This window comes from Paroedura picta, chromosome 9 (genome assembly GCF_049243985.1).
Source record: "Paroedura picta isolate Pp20150507F chromosome 9, Ppicta_v3.0, whole genome shotgun sequence".
NCBI classification, from domain to species: Eukaryota; Metazoa; Chordata; class Lepidosauria; order Squamata; family Gekkonidae; genus Paroedura; species Paroedura picta.
The window spans coordinates 22,853,901-22,866,882 of record NC_135377.1 but is presented as its reverse complement, the minus strand read 5'-3'; the positions used below and the strand labels follow the sequence as shown (position 1 = coordinate 22,866,882).

Sequence of the window (12,982 nt, the reverse complement as noted above, 5' to 3'; positions counted from 1 at the left end):
AAACAACAACAAAGCAACATGGGCACCCAAGCAACAAAAATAAGAGTGCAGAAAAGTCCCAAGATCCATCTCTTTCGTCGGTCAGGTTTAACTTCTTGGACGTGTTCATTATGTTCTGCTCCTCATGTCTCCTTAAAAAATCTGTTATGTGGAGGTGCATCCTAATTAGGCTTGCCAAAATAGGGTTGGAAAATTCCTGGAGATGTAGAGGTTTATTTTTCCCAGGTTCCAAGAGGGCAGGGTTTTGGGAGGGGTAAAGTGCCACCCATTTAAGCAGCCATTTTCTGGTTCTGAACTGATCCCCCTACTCTTGTGTGTTTTTCTGGAACATCTCCAGGTTCTTCCTGGAGGCTGGCAACCCTGGTTCCTAATGCATATTAGACAACTCCAATGAAGCAACTGGGAACGCATCCAGGCTTCTCCACTGTGGGAAACAAGAGCAATGCCTGTCCCCCATTCTTCTTGAGTGCCATCAGTGAGCTCATATTATACACTTCGTCTAAGCCAGCGATCTCCAACTTGTGGTCCTTTGACTAATTGGAGGTGGGCCCCAAAGGACGCCTTCTCCCCCCCCCCCCCGGCCCTTTACAACACACTTCGGGTGTCATTGTCTCCCATCACTGCCAGATGGGACTATCTCGTTGCAGAGAAACAAGCTCAGGGTTCCCATTGATTTGTCATTATCATGAGTTAAAATTTCCATGAAAATAAAATGTTCTTTATGGTCATTGTTGTGGCGTGTCTGTATCTTATTTTGAAGGGATGTTTAAACATTACCATAGCGATCAGAGAGCGCTAGGGCAGTGGTTGAGAGTAGAGGAGTAAACTATCCCCCCCCCCACCGGGCCTCAGTAAAAGGCGTTGAGTGGTCCCCGGTGATAAAAAGGTTGGAGACCACTGATCTAAGCCATCCATCTTTCTCTTCAGGCACTTTCAAAGAAGATTGTTTAAAACAAAGCAACCTGAACTCTGGCAAAGGACCAATATATTTCCCCCTGATTAGGAGATACTCCTTAATGGCACCTGAAGGCTCCCAGGTAACTGCTGTCTGTGAAGTGACAACAGATAATGTTCCACTCCCATAGATAAATGTCCTGCTCGTAATCTCTCCATGCTGACCTTGAATATCAGTGCTCCTAAACAGCACTCACGCCCGACACTTTCTAGGAATGTTGCTATCCCATAAAAACATAATCCCTTCTAATATAAATATTTCCAAGCCAAGCAGTTCACGCCTTTAGAAGTTACTTAGCTTGAATGTTGAACAAAGCCTCATAAAGATGACAGCCTGGGTTCATTGTTTTTGTGTTCTTGCTGTTGCAATAGCATGTTCAGGGGGAATATACACAAGTATTTTCCTCTCCAGGATGTAAACTGCACGGAGCTTTTATTCCAATCCCAGGTCGATTCAGTCCCTGCCCTCTACACAGAATGCGATTTCCATTTTGATTTGGGGTGATTTAAATTTTCCTTCTGCAGCAAGCAGGATTGATCCGGAGTGACCCTACCTTTATTGTGCGATATCTTAGAGTGCTTTTAATCCTCAATATATTTAAAAATCGCATTGTTTTGAATCTGGGCTCTCCTCCATGGTAGAGAACCCGTGGTCTCTTAAGGCAAGTTTGTCACAAGTGGTCATGTGACAAACTTGCCTTAAAGGAGAAGCCCCTAATTTCTCTCAACTTCTGTCAGTCTTGGATTTTTTTCCTGCCTTCTTCGAAAGTCAGGGTATGAAATCTGCAAAATCAATCAAAATGGAGGAAACATGTATTTGCATATGTAGTGAGGATATGCGGCAGGTAGGGTACGAACGCTATCCTCCAGGTGGGACCGGAGGATCCCAAGGAATTGCAGGTCATCTCTAGGCTACAGAGATCAGTTCTTACCCAGCACATTGGTCAGAGTCCTTTATTGAATCCCTGGATTCCTCCACTGACAAGAAGACCCTTTGGGCCTGATCAGTCATAGAGACCAGGCAGAGATTTGTACATACAAACTGTCAACACTTGCCTTTAATGATACTTGGTTTTTAGCCAGGGTACAATTAAAAAGAGAGAGCAAGAGAGAGAGCCTAGGGAAGATAACATGCCAAAGTGTTTTTGCCTTCAGCCTCAATTTAATGCTGCTGTCTACTAATGCTATGGTTTTCATCTGGGAAGCCTGTCTCAACACTGGTGAGTATCTGGTATTTTTAAGATTTAATGTCATATTAACTGGCCTGAAGTTTGAAGCCAGACCACTGCAGTATCCAAGCAGCGGTTCCAAAACAATGATTAACAAAACATTTCAATGTGTGAAGTCGTCTGCAGAAGGTTGCATCATTGCCATGCTTTCTCTCACCAGGGCTGTCCGAACAAGGTTCTCACGAGTGTTGCGAACTCCAGTTTGGGAAATCCCTGGAGATTTCGGGGCAGAACCTGGAGAAGCAAAGGTTTGGGGCAGGGAGGGGCCTAGTGGTGGCTACCTTGGTTTGCAAACCCCTTGAGGAGCTGGCATGCTTATCTTCCGCACCCAGATTATGATATTAGAGGAAGAAGAAGAGTTGGTTCTTATATGCTGCTTTTCTCTACCCAAAGAAGTCTCAAAGGGGCTAACAATTGCCTTCCCTTTCCTCTCCCTACAACAGACACCCTGTGAGGCTGAGAGAGCCCTGATATTACTGCTCGGTCAGAACAGCTCTATCAGTGCTGCAGCAAGCCCCAGATCACCCAGCTGGCTGCATGTGAGGGAGTGCAGAATCAAACCCAGCTCACCAGATTAGAAGTCCGCACTCCTAACCAAACTGGCTCTTCATGCTTCTTAGGGAGGAGATGTGTAGATAGCCAAATCTGTGAATAAGCCTTAAGTATTTGGAGAAGGTCATTCCAGAGAGGTAACCATATAAGTCTGTTGGGGCTAAATCAAATTATGTAGAAGTCCAACTGGGTGACCTTGAGCCAGTCACAGTTCTCTCAGAGCTCTCTCAGCCTCACCTACCTCACAGGGTGTCTCTTGTGGGAAGAAGAGGGGGTAGGCTATTATAAAATGCCTTGAGACTCCTTCAGGTAGTAAAAACTGGGTACCAAAAAAGCAGCCCTTTTTAAGGACTGATCACATTTATTCCCGCACAATTTTTTGTAAGTCAGAGCTTCTTTGTCAGGATGGATTATTCCTCCATGGAAGATATGTTTATACTTGCAGTTACTTACATGGCTACCCACTTGACTCTCGTTACAAATAAAGTTATTCCTGCTTTCCTGTTGTTTGTAATTGTGTATACTTTGCACATCTAATGAAGTGAGCTCTGACTCTCAAAAGCTTATGCTCGAATAGATTTTGTTAGTCTTCTGGAATTCTGTTTGATTTAGCTGGAGAAGGGGTATAGCTTTCACCTAGTCGGCTTACACAGAGTAGGCACATAGGCATATTATGGAGAGTAATTATTTATTAAAGTAACTCAAAGCTCCTTCTCAAATTGTCTCTGTGCCAGCAAAGCTGTTTATTTTTGACAAGTTGTTTTTCTTTTAGCCTGACAGCAGAACTCAAATGGCTGTTCATGCAGAGGGCACTGTTCCTTCATGACGGTTCCAAGTGCTTTCAATCCAGCACGCATTTCTCTCCTGGGCTTTCAATAATGCCTTTTTATTCCCTTTTATAGGACTGTGTTGCCGTGAGCCACTTTACTCCCTCTGCTTTGCCTGCCTACCTTTTCTTTCACCACCCGACCAACCTTGTTGTGGTAGGCAAACCGAACGTGAGCATTCAGTCCTTCTTCTTCTAGCTGGAGATAATTAAGTGGCAAAAGGGCATTTGTTAGGGATATTATTTTAGCAAAGTTGTCATTTATTCTAGTTCATGGCCCGGTTATGAAGAAGAAGAAGAGTTGGTTCTTATATGCCGCTTTTCTATACCCAAAGGAGGCTCAAAGCAGCTTACATTTGCCTTCCCTTTCCTCTCCCCACAACAGACACCCTGTGAGGTGGGTGAGGCTGAGAGAGCCCTGATATTACTGAAGAAGAAGAGTTGGTTCTTATATGCTGCTTTTCTCTACCTGAAGGAGGCTCAAAGTGGCTTACAGTCGCCTTCCCTTTCCTCTCCCCACAACAGACACCCTGTGGGGTGGGTGAGGCTGAGAGAGCCCTGCTATCACAGCTCGGCCAGAACAATTTTATCAGTGCCATGGCCAGCCCAAGGTCACCCAGCTGGCTGCATGTGGGGGAGTGCAGAATCGAACACAGCATGCCAGTTTAGAAGTCCGCACTCCTAACCACTACACCAAACTGGCTCTCATTCCCACTGTGTCTTTTCATGCATGTGGTCACCTTTTAAATCAAGCAGCTCTGGTCATTCACACTTTGGAAATGATATACAGGGCTGAACTCACTTTGTTGATCTTGCTGTTTTGGGTTATTTTTGAGAGCCAGTTTGGTGTAGTGGTTAGGACTGCGGACTTCTAATCTGGCATGCCAGGTTCGATTCTGCGCTCCCCCACATGCAGCCAGCTGGGTGACCTTGGGCTTGCCCACGGCACTGATAAAACTGTTCTGACTGGGCAGTGATATCAGGGCTCTCTCAGCCTCACCCACCCCACAGGGTGTCTGTTGTGGGGAGAGGAAGGGGAAGGCGACTGTAAGCCGCTTTGAGCCTCCTTCAGGTAGGGAAAAGCGGCATATAAGAACCAACTCTTCTTCTTCTTCTTCTTCTTTATTTATTATTTATACTGGATTTATATCTCGCCCCTCCCGAAAATATCAGCTCGGTGTGGCTTACATATAAAACGAGGAACAACCGCATAAAACCACAACAATAAAATCAACCCCACTATTTAAGAATTAACAGCTTAACAACACAATTAAACAACAACAAGATGGTGATATACACTTTCCCCAAAAGTCCCCATCAACTTCCCTGTGCCCACATCCAGACAACAGTGTGGGCCCAGATGATATACAGGTCGTCAGCTCTATCTAGCCATGCATCTAATGCTTGATGCTTAACATAGGGCAGGACCCTCCGGTCGTAACTCCAGGACCCCCCCTCCCGACTCCATCATCCTGCTGGATTACAGAGCTCCAGAGCAGGTATGTGTCCCACATACCTGTGAGAGCTGGGGTGTCATTACTTTTATTTCATTCAGCGTATGTACCCAGCTTGTATTCCCATTCACGATAACTTGTGAAAAGTCTTACTGTATCCAGGAAACATGTCAGTGAGGCCAGGGGTGTGGTTCCTCAGCATCAGGAACCAGAAAGGAGGCCAACATTCAGAGGGTGAGGAGCTATGATTCTCTGTTTCCTTGATACAAGCATTATCTGAGTGGTGGGGGAAGAAGTCCCAGAGCAGCTGCTTTTCACATCACCTTTTGGTAAACCTTAAGAATGTTGTCTTTCATATTACATCAGTGGACTGTCCTCAGACTTTTATGCAGTCAGAGAGTTCAAGGGACATGTCTGAGCCAGTCTTAGCTTTAGAGGAAACGATAATATATCCCCCGTAAGGATCCTTGTGCTGCTGCTAGTCACTGTTAATTTCAATTATTAATTGTGTGGGTGAAGGCTAGATCATGGCTCGAGAGTTTATGATCCCCTGTTACATTCAGTCTGAGAATTTTACTGTCAACTCGTAATGATTTGGGTCCTAACGTTTTATGGGTGGTTTTCTAACAATGCATTAATTTGGTTTTAAGATGTATTATTTTGTCCTTGGGAACAGGAGTGAGAGGCAGGTTAAAAGGGAAATAAATCAGTTCATCCAATTTACTTCATTAGGTTGGGAAAGGTTGAAGAAATGCCTAGTTGTTGGGCTGGGTTGAGGCTGCCATGCTTCAAACAGAGCAACCCTGGCTATTCAAATTGTCTACTAGTTATGCAGCTCCGGTACAGTTGTTGTCATATTGTCTACTGACCAGCTTGAAGCTATTTCGTGATAACTACCACAACTATTCAGGGGAGGGCCACACGAGACAGCTGGGGCAGCAAGGACCTTTTTAAAAAAGTTTTAAGAACATAACAACACAACACTGCATTCCTAAGAATAAAAATAAATGCCCCAGGATGCCTTTTTAGGAACTTGGCATTGCGGGCGGGGGTGGGGAGAAGCCAGGCCAACATGGCTTGAGTTTTCCCCTTCCAGACAGCCTTGGGCTGACATACGCCCCGAAGAGGTCTGTGGCACAAAAGGGGATGCAGATTTATCTGTGTTCCTTTGCCGTGGGCCAACCGAGGTCCTGAGTCACGCCAGGCCCAAAACCACCCTGGACTGGCACCGACATAATCAGGAAGCGATAATTATCCCCACGACTGGATGAGCTGTGAGTTGGGCCAAATTCCTGGTGTGGGAAAGGTCTGAATGATTCTTGGGCCAGTCACACACTCTCAGCTTAACCTACCTTATCACAGACTGGCTGCGAAGATCAGGAAGGAGCCATGTATGACACCCGGGGCTCCTTAGTGAAAAGGTGTGTTTGTGTGGGGGGAATGTGATTGTTGTTGCAATTAATGGCTAGTGATCTCATGGAATACGCATTTTCCCAATGACTAGCCAGGAAGGAGGAGAAAGGGGGCAAGTCCCTTTCCACAGACATAGAGGATAGCTTTAAGACAGACTTGCTCAACCAGGGTTTCGTGAAACCCTGGGTTTTCTTGGTGTCCTTGGAAGGGTTTCCTGAATAAATGTAAGTGAATTAACTAATTATATATATTAAATATTTGTTAAACTTTTATTGGGCAATATGATCGTATATGGTCATTTTGATCTCTCCCATCCTCCGAAAATGGCCAATGATGGGCCAGGAGGGGCTGGAGAGAGGAGGGATCCTGGGTGGGCATGTACACAGTTATGTTTCCCAACCATATTCTGCATGGTCACTCCACTTCTGGGGTTTCTTGAAGCCTGAAGAATGTTTCAGGGGTTTCTCAACAGTAAAAAAGTTGAGAAAGGCGGCTTGAAGATCACGTGAAATGCTAATGAAAACCACAAGAGTCAATTATAGTGTATTCCCAGGATCTAACCACAGTACCTGGAAATCTGCCTCAAGGATGGTGTCCAGCCTCATCCTGGCAATGTTGGCTTGCTAGATGTTTAAATCTTTGCTTGCACTCGGCATGCCCATATTTTAAGATATTAAATGCAGACAGTAAATTCTGTTGGCTAGCTAAAACTTGGAATCATTCCCAGAATTATCTGAGATCAGAACAATGCTAATGAGAATGCTCTGCTCTGACCCAAGGAAAAATCATGAATAAACCAACCTGCTGGGTAAACTCTCCTTTTCACCCACATAAAATATGTTGGTAGAGTTTAAATATGCATCGAGTGTCAAGCACCAAGTTTCCTAAAAGAATAAAATGGTTTTATTATGAAGAGAAACAACTTTGTGTAGAAAAGAGAAGAGCAAAACCTAAATAACTGTTCTGTTGTCTGCAGTCATTTCCCTGTGCAGGAGGCAAGCAAGGAGGAAGTATGTTCAAAGGAGCTGAAAGTCTCCAATTGAACCAATCAGGACACTGGAGGAGATAACTAGGAACGTATCAGAAAGTTCCTGATCTAAATATGCTAAATACACATTTCCTCTGACACCCCCTGCAGGATTCTCTTTAAATTCTGTTATTAAATCATACACATTGCAGAGTTTGTATATTCCAAAAAAGTGATGGGTTACCTTATTAGGACAGTGGTCTGCAACCTATGATCTCAGAGCCAAATATGGTTCAGTAAGGACTCAAATATGAGCCTTTCAAAAAGTAAATGAAATCTTTACATTGAGATATATTGGAGGGGCAGATGGGATCCTGGAATAATGAGTGTGTGGAGGAAATGGCAGGTGAAGATTTTTATGAGAATAAAGGACCTCTTAGAGATGCTTTACAGAAAGGGAAATGATAGAAGTAAACAGTTACCAGTAATCTAAGTGCAAACTGTGCACTGGTTTATGCCAGTGTGCTGGTTGCTGCTATGTATATTGTCAACAATATAGCTAATTCTTGGTGTGACCCCAACTGCAGATATTTAAACCCAGAGACTGTGGCCATGAACAGACATTGCAACGTCCCCCTACAAACCAGCAAAAAGCCCCGGGTTTGCAGAAAAATCTCAAATCTTAAAAAAAGCCCAAACTTCAGGGGATTAAAACTATCTCAAATGATAGAAGCAGCACCTGTAGCTTTAAAAACAAATATCCTCATTGGCCATTGCTAGACAACCACAACAGCATTGCCAGCCTTAAAGCTTTGGTTTCTCTCAGTAAAAACCACGACCTTTCCAGGGCCATTTTGCCCTTTACAGGAGGACTTATGAAGTCTATGTAAGGCAGAAACCACCAGACAACTTACTACAATGTAGTCATGACTAACTGCTTGTTATTGTTCAACCAACCTACAAAAGCCAATGTGGTGTAATGGCTAGAGTTTCAGAATAGGATCTAGGAGATGCAGGTTCAAATTATTACTATGTCCTGAAAGATTACTGGGTGAGCTTGGACCAGTTAAACAATCTCAGCCTAATTCATATAGGGATGGTAGGAGGATAAAATAGAGGAAAAAGGGACTATGTAAACTGCTTTGGCTCCTCATCGTGAGTAAAAGTGGGTTATAAATGATAAAAGGTTGGATGGCTGGTGGGTGAGAAGGAAGCAGGGAAAGGAGACAATATGCAGACTCCTAGAGTTAGAGTCCTTGCATCATCAGATACAAATACTTGGTGAAGGAAAAATCTTGTCAGTCTCTAAGATGCTACTGGACTCAAATCTAGTTGTACTACAGGCCAACATGGCTGCCCTCTGAAACTATATCCTGGAACTACTAGTACAGCCAATGCAGGACATACATAGTACAAACTTTATTGGGTTGATTGACTTTAGTTAATTTGAAATCTTTCAAAAACTGTATCTAGTAACAGCAAAATATCGATAAATCTGGCTATATGGAGATAATATCTGACCTTAGGGACAGAAGGGAATTTCTTTCTTTCTTTCTTTCTTTCTTTCTTTCTTTCTTTCTTTCTTTCTTTCTTTCTTTCTTTCTTTCTTTCTTTCTTTCTTTCTTTCTTTCTTCCTTCCTTCCTTCCTTCCTTCCTTCCTTCCTTCCTTCCTTCCTTCCTTCAAATAAGGCCTATTATGAACAGAAGTATTCTCATTGCATTTCCTCCTACAAAGTGTAGAAAACTGCCATCATTTAAATATTTTCAAGCATTCCAAGGATTATGTAACAGGCTAGACAGAGCCCACTTCTGTAGAATATGAGCAACAAAATGAGATACTGTGACCTTTTCAGCTACTTTATTTGGGGGGGGGACTGTTTTGGATTAAGCTATCTCTTTGTGGTATATAATCCATTCAAAACAGCAAGTTTGTTATTATTTGGAATGAATATTCTGTAGAGTGTTTCTTTTTATTAATACTTTTTGTCTGTTATATAACTGGTTATCTGTCCTAGTTTACCATTTTGCTGGGGAAAATTCTCTCTCTTTTGCACCATGATGAATGAAGAGGGATTAATAAAATAACTGTATTGTGAGACGAATATGCTTTCTGCAGACATTTATATGACTGATAACCTGAGAATCCCTTTAACTCAAATTTAAACAAACTCTGAACAAATAATAGATGATTCCAAAAACATAACACTCAGGAAAGGAAATGTTAACAAATTGTATTTACAGTGCTGTCCTAAACAGTTCTACACCCTTTTTAGCCCATTGACTTCAGTGGATTTTAGTAAGGCACAAGTCTATTATTTAAATCAGGCACACTTTCAAAAAATCCTCTAGTCTTTTTTTTTTTTTTTTTTGTAATAGAGTTTACATTTTTAGGGAAGTTTTTTTGTGCTACTAGCTTTAGGAAGTTCTTGTTGTTTTGTACTAGATTTTGCTTTTATTGTTCTTTTTTATTTGTCATCCTCTGAGAACCATTTAGTGGAAACACAGGGCAGTATGGAAAAGTTATGCCCAAAGTAAAATGACATCTGGGTAGATATGCCATCTATCTTCCAACTGCTAAGCTTTCTTTTTCAATTCTTTTTCAAGCAGTTCTTGAAGTAACCTGTAAAAGTGTCCAATAAAATGATAATCTTATTCTTGACGAGTGTCTCTCAAATCATTTATAGTTTCCTTGAATTCAATGAGGCAATTTTAGAAAATGAGCCTTCATGATGGAGGCATTAAAACTGATTGATGAAGCCAGGATTTAGTGCAGTACAGCATTTCTGAGAACAAATCAACAAATGCAAGGCTGATTCTTCGAACCAAGTCTACCAGAGATGGTGCTGGTAGATTCGATCTTCCCCACTTTCCCCCTGCTGTGTTTTCCAGAAAGTATCTCTTGGGCATTGTGGGGAGATGACATTGAAAGCAGTGTGAGATACAAGGAGGGGCCTGAACTCAGAGCTAGAAATCAACAAAGATCACCCTCCCACACAATAGCAGGAGATAGTTCTAGGTAGAGGGTATTTGTGTTGGTCTACAGTAGAACAATTAGATTTGAATCCTGAAACACCTTAAAGACCAACAAGCATCTGAAAAAGGGGGGCTTTGACTTTCAAAAGCTTACACCATGAAATGCAAATTGGTCTTTAGAAGAGAAGGTAGGCAATAGTGCTGCGTGGTAGCAGGTCAAGGTAGGGTTGTCCCACTCCAGATAAGACCTGGGTTACTCCCAGAATTACAGAGAATATCCAGGCCACAGAATCTCCTGGAAGAAGTGGCAGTGTCACAAGGGGCAAATCCACACCACCAGTGCCACTCCAGGGTGCTGCCAATGGGTTGTGGTGGAGAAGCATGCCCCACTGCTTCTTGTGTCCCCATGGCCTTTGGATCACTTAAGGGAAAACAGAAAATATCCACGTTCCCTTAAAGCAGGGCAACAGTGGCCTAATGTCTGCTAGGCCCAGGAGGGGGCCAGCCTGGTGATGACGTCATTTGGGAGCAGGGATTAGCCCCGCTTCTATATTAGCACCCTCCTGGCCTTTTCCACCCCTGCGGAATCAGCCAAGGTGAACTCTATGGCCTTGCACCCCTGTCAAGTTCTTCCTTCCCAAACTTCACCCTCCCCAGGAGGCACCCTCAAGTCTTTAGGGGTAGCTGTTGGTTGTCCAAGGATTCCGGTGGCTGCTAACATTGTTGACCTTTGGCACCAGCACTGCCAGGCTGAGGAAGCAAGCATGAGTCACTCTCTTCTTCAGAGCACTGATCCTGTGATATTCCAGATGAAATTTCCTGGGAAAAGAGCTTTCAGTGCTTTAGGACCTAATGTATGTTATTCTCCTCACTAGTTTTGCATACAAAGTGCTCCCCATTCTTTAAGGTGACCAGGTGATCCGGAAATGGCGGGACACTCACACCTTGGGCACAAAAATCCCATCTCCCACCAGAGTGTCCCTCCGTCCTGCGTTGAAGTGGCTCCGGCAGCGGGGGGAGGGGTTTCTCTTCCCCTCAGCCCAGCCAGTGTGCCCACCGCATCTGAGATGGGGCGGGTGCGCTGACTGGGCAAAGGGGAAACGGCTCCAGGGGAGGGCGGGAGAAGTTTCCCTTCCCCTCGGCCCAGCCAGCATGCCTGCCGCGTCTCAGGTGGTGCACCATCGCGTGTCCGTGGGCTGCTTGGCCAGGTGCTTGCTCCGGGCCATCTCGGCTGCTTAGGCCTCAGTACCAGCTTCCTTGCCTGGTGAGCTCTTCCCGGAGTTTGCCGGGGCCCGGGAGTAGTGCCCATGGCAGCAGGTGAGCCCAGTCGGAGGGGGAGGGGGTGGGGGTGGGGGGGCAGGGGCGGCCCGTCCCACCTTTTGATCCGTGGATTCTGATCACTTTTCCATTCTTCCAAATGTAAGCCTGACAGTGCAGTCCTAAACACAGTTATACTCTTCCAAGCCCATTGACTTAATAATAGTAGAATAAATTATGCAAAATTATGTATGTAAATTATATTTGTACACTTTATACAGCAAACTTAACTTAGTTTGGTACTGAGTTTAGTTGACTCTTTGTTTTAGGGTCGAGTGCATATAACCCTGTTCAACTTCCTCCAGCTCCATGGGGTAAGATGATTATTAATAGGTCTTTTTTATGGCCAGCATTCCATATTCTATGAATAGCAAAGATGTACTTTTACTGTCCCAATTGTGCACGTTTCCTCCGTAGTTTGCAGCTAGGCCCTTTTTATACTACAAAACCATGCAAAAGCTAGAGTGGCCCAAGTTTTGTAGTGAAGAGCATATTGTGACGGCTTGATTTTGGCATATCAAGAATCTGGTACTGCAGATCTAAATCTCATGAGGAATTAACTTAACCTTGGCAGTGGGGTTCAAGCATTCGACACCAACTTTGTTGCTAACGAAGGCGTATCATTTGGGGAAGCTGTTTCTGAAAAAGAGCCGTGGGCCACATTCCTGGCTGATTCCATCAGCGGGCTCTGTTGTGTTGCAATATTGTCTTTGGCAGAAGTTCTGGAGCCTGACTAAAATTAGAAAATAGTCAGAGTTTTAAAAAATAAAATAAAATAGGAGTCATAAAAGGGAGTTTCAGAGACCATCCAGTCAAGAGGGCTGCAAGCCCAACTCAGGGTTTCATGCATTACCAAATAGCTCACACAGAGCACGATACGTTTATGTGCATAGTGGAGAAGCTGTATACACCTGAGCTTCTAGCAAAGGAAAAGGATTGTTGCCTGAATGAACACAGTACTCATATAAATGGTTGCACCAATTTCCACTGCAGGACTTGGGGAGACCTCCCAAAAGGTGCTAGTACTCCATTCCGGTGATTATCTTCATCAAAAAGAGCCCTAAGTTTACAAATTTTAAAGACCAGCTTTGGTTAATGTTCCAACTTTAATATATGCGGACGTGTACCCTCAAAAATGTGTCCCTCCAATCCCATGAGCTGAAGCTGGAACCATGTTTGTTGTCCCATCCTCCTACAAAATGGCAACATGTATCCACAGGCTCACGCATGATTCAATCTCCCCTTATATGCGGTCAGATCACTAAAGTAATAATGACTGAGCAGGGCTACCGGAGTG

The 12,982-nt window shown here is 43.9% G+C and overlaps 1 protein-coding gene across 3 annotated transcripts in view; it reads left to right on the top strand.

The window, feature by feature from the left end:
* The window catches only part of LOC143844588 (uncharacterized), a 53,596-nt gene that overhangs the window by 25,461 nt on the left and 15,153 nt on the right, over positions 1 to 12,982 (top strand). The window contains exon 5 of one of the 3 annotated variants that reach the window (XM_077351898.1): positions 338 to 587. The exons of the other annotated variants lie outside the window; for them this stretch is intronic. The gene's annotated coding sequence lies outside the window, so the exon portion shown is untranslated. Of the gene's footprint in view, positions 1 to 337; positions 588 to 12,982 lie in introns of those variants that run through there. 3 annotated transcript variants of the gene reach the window in all.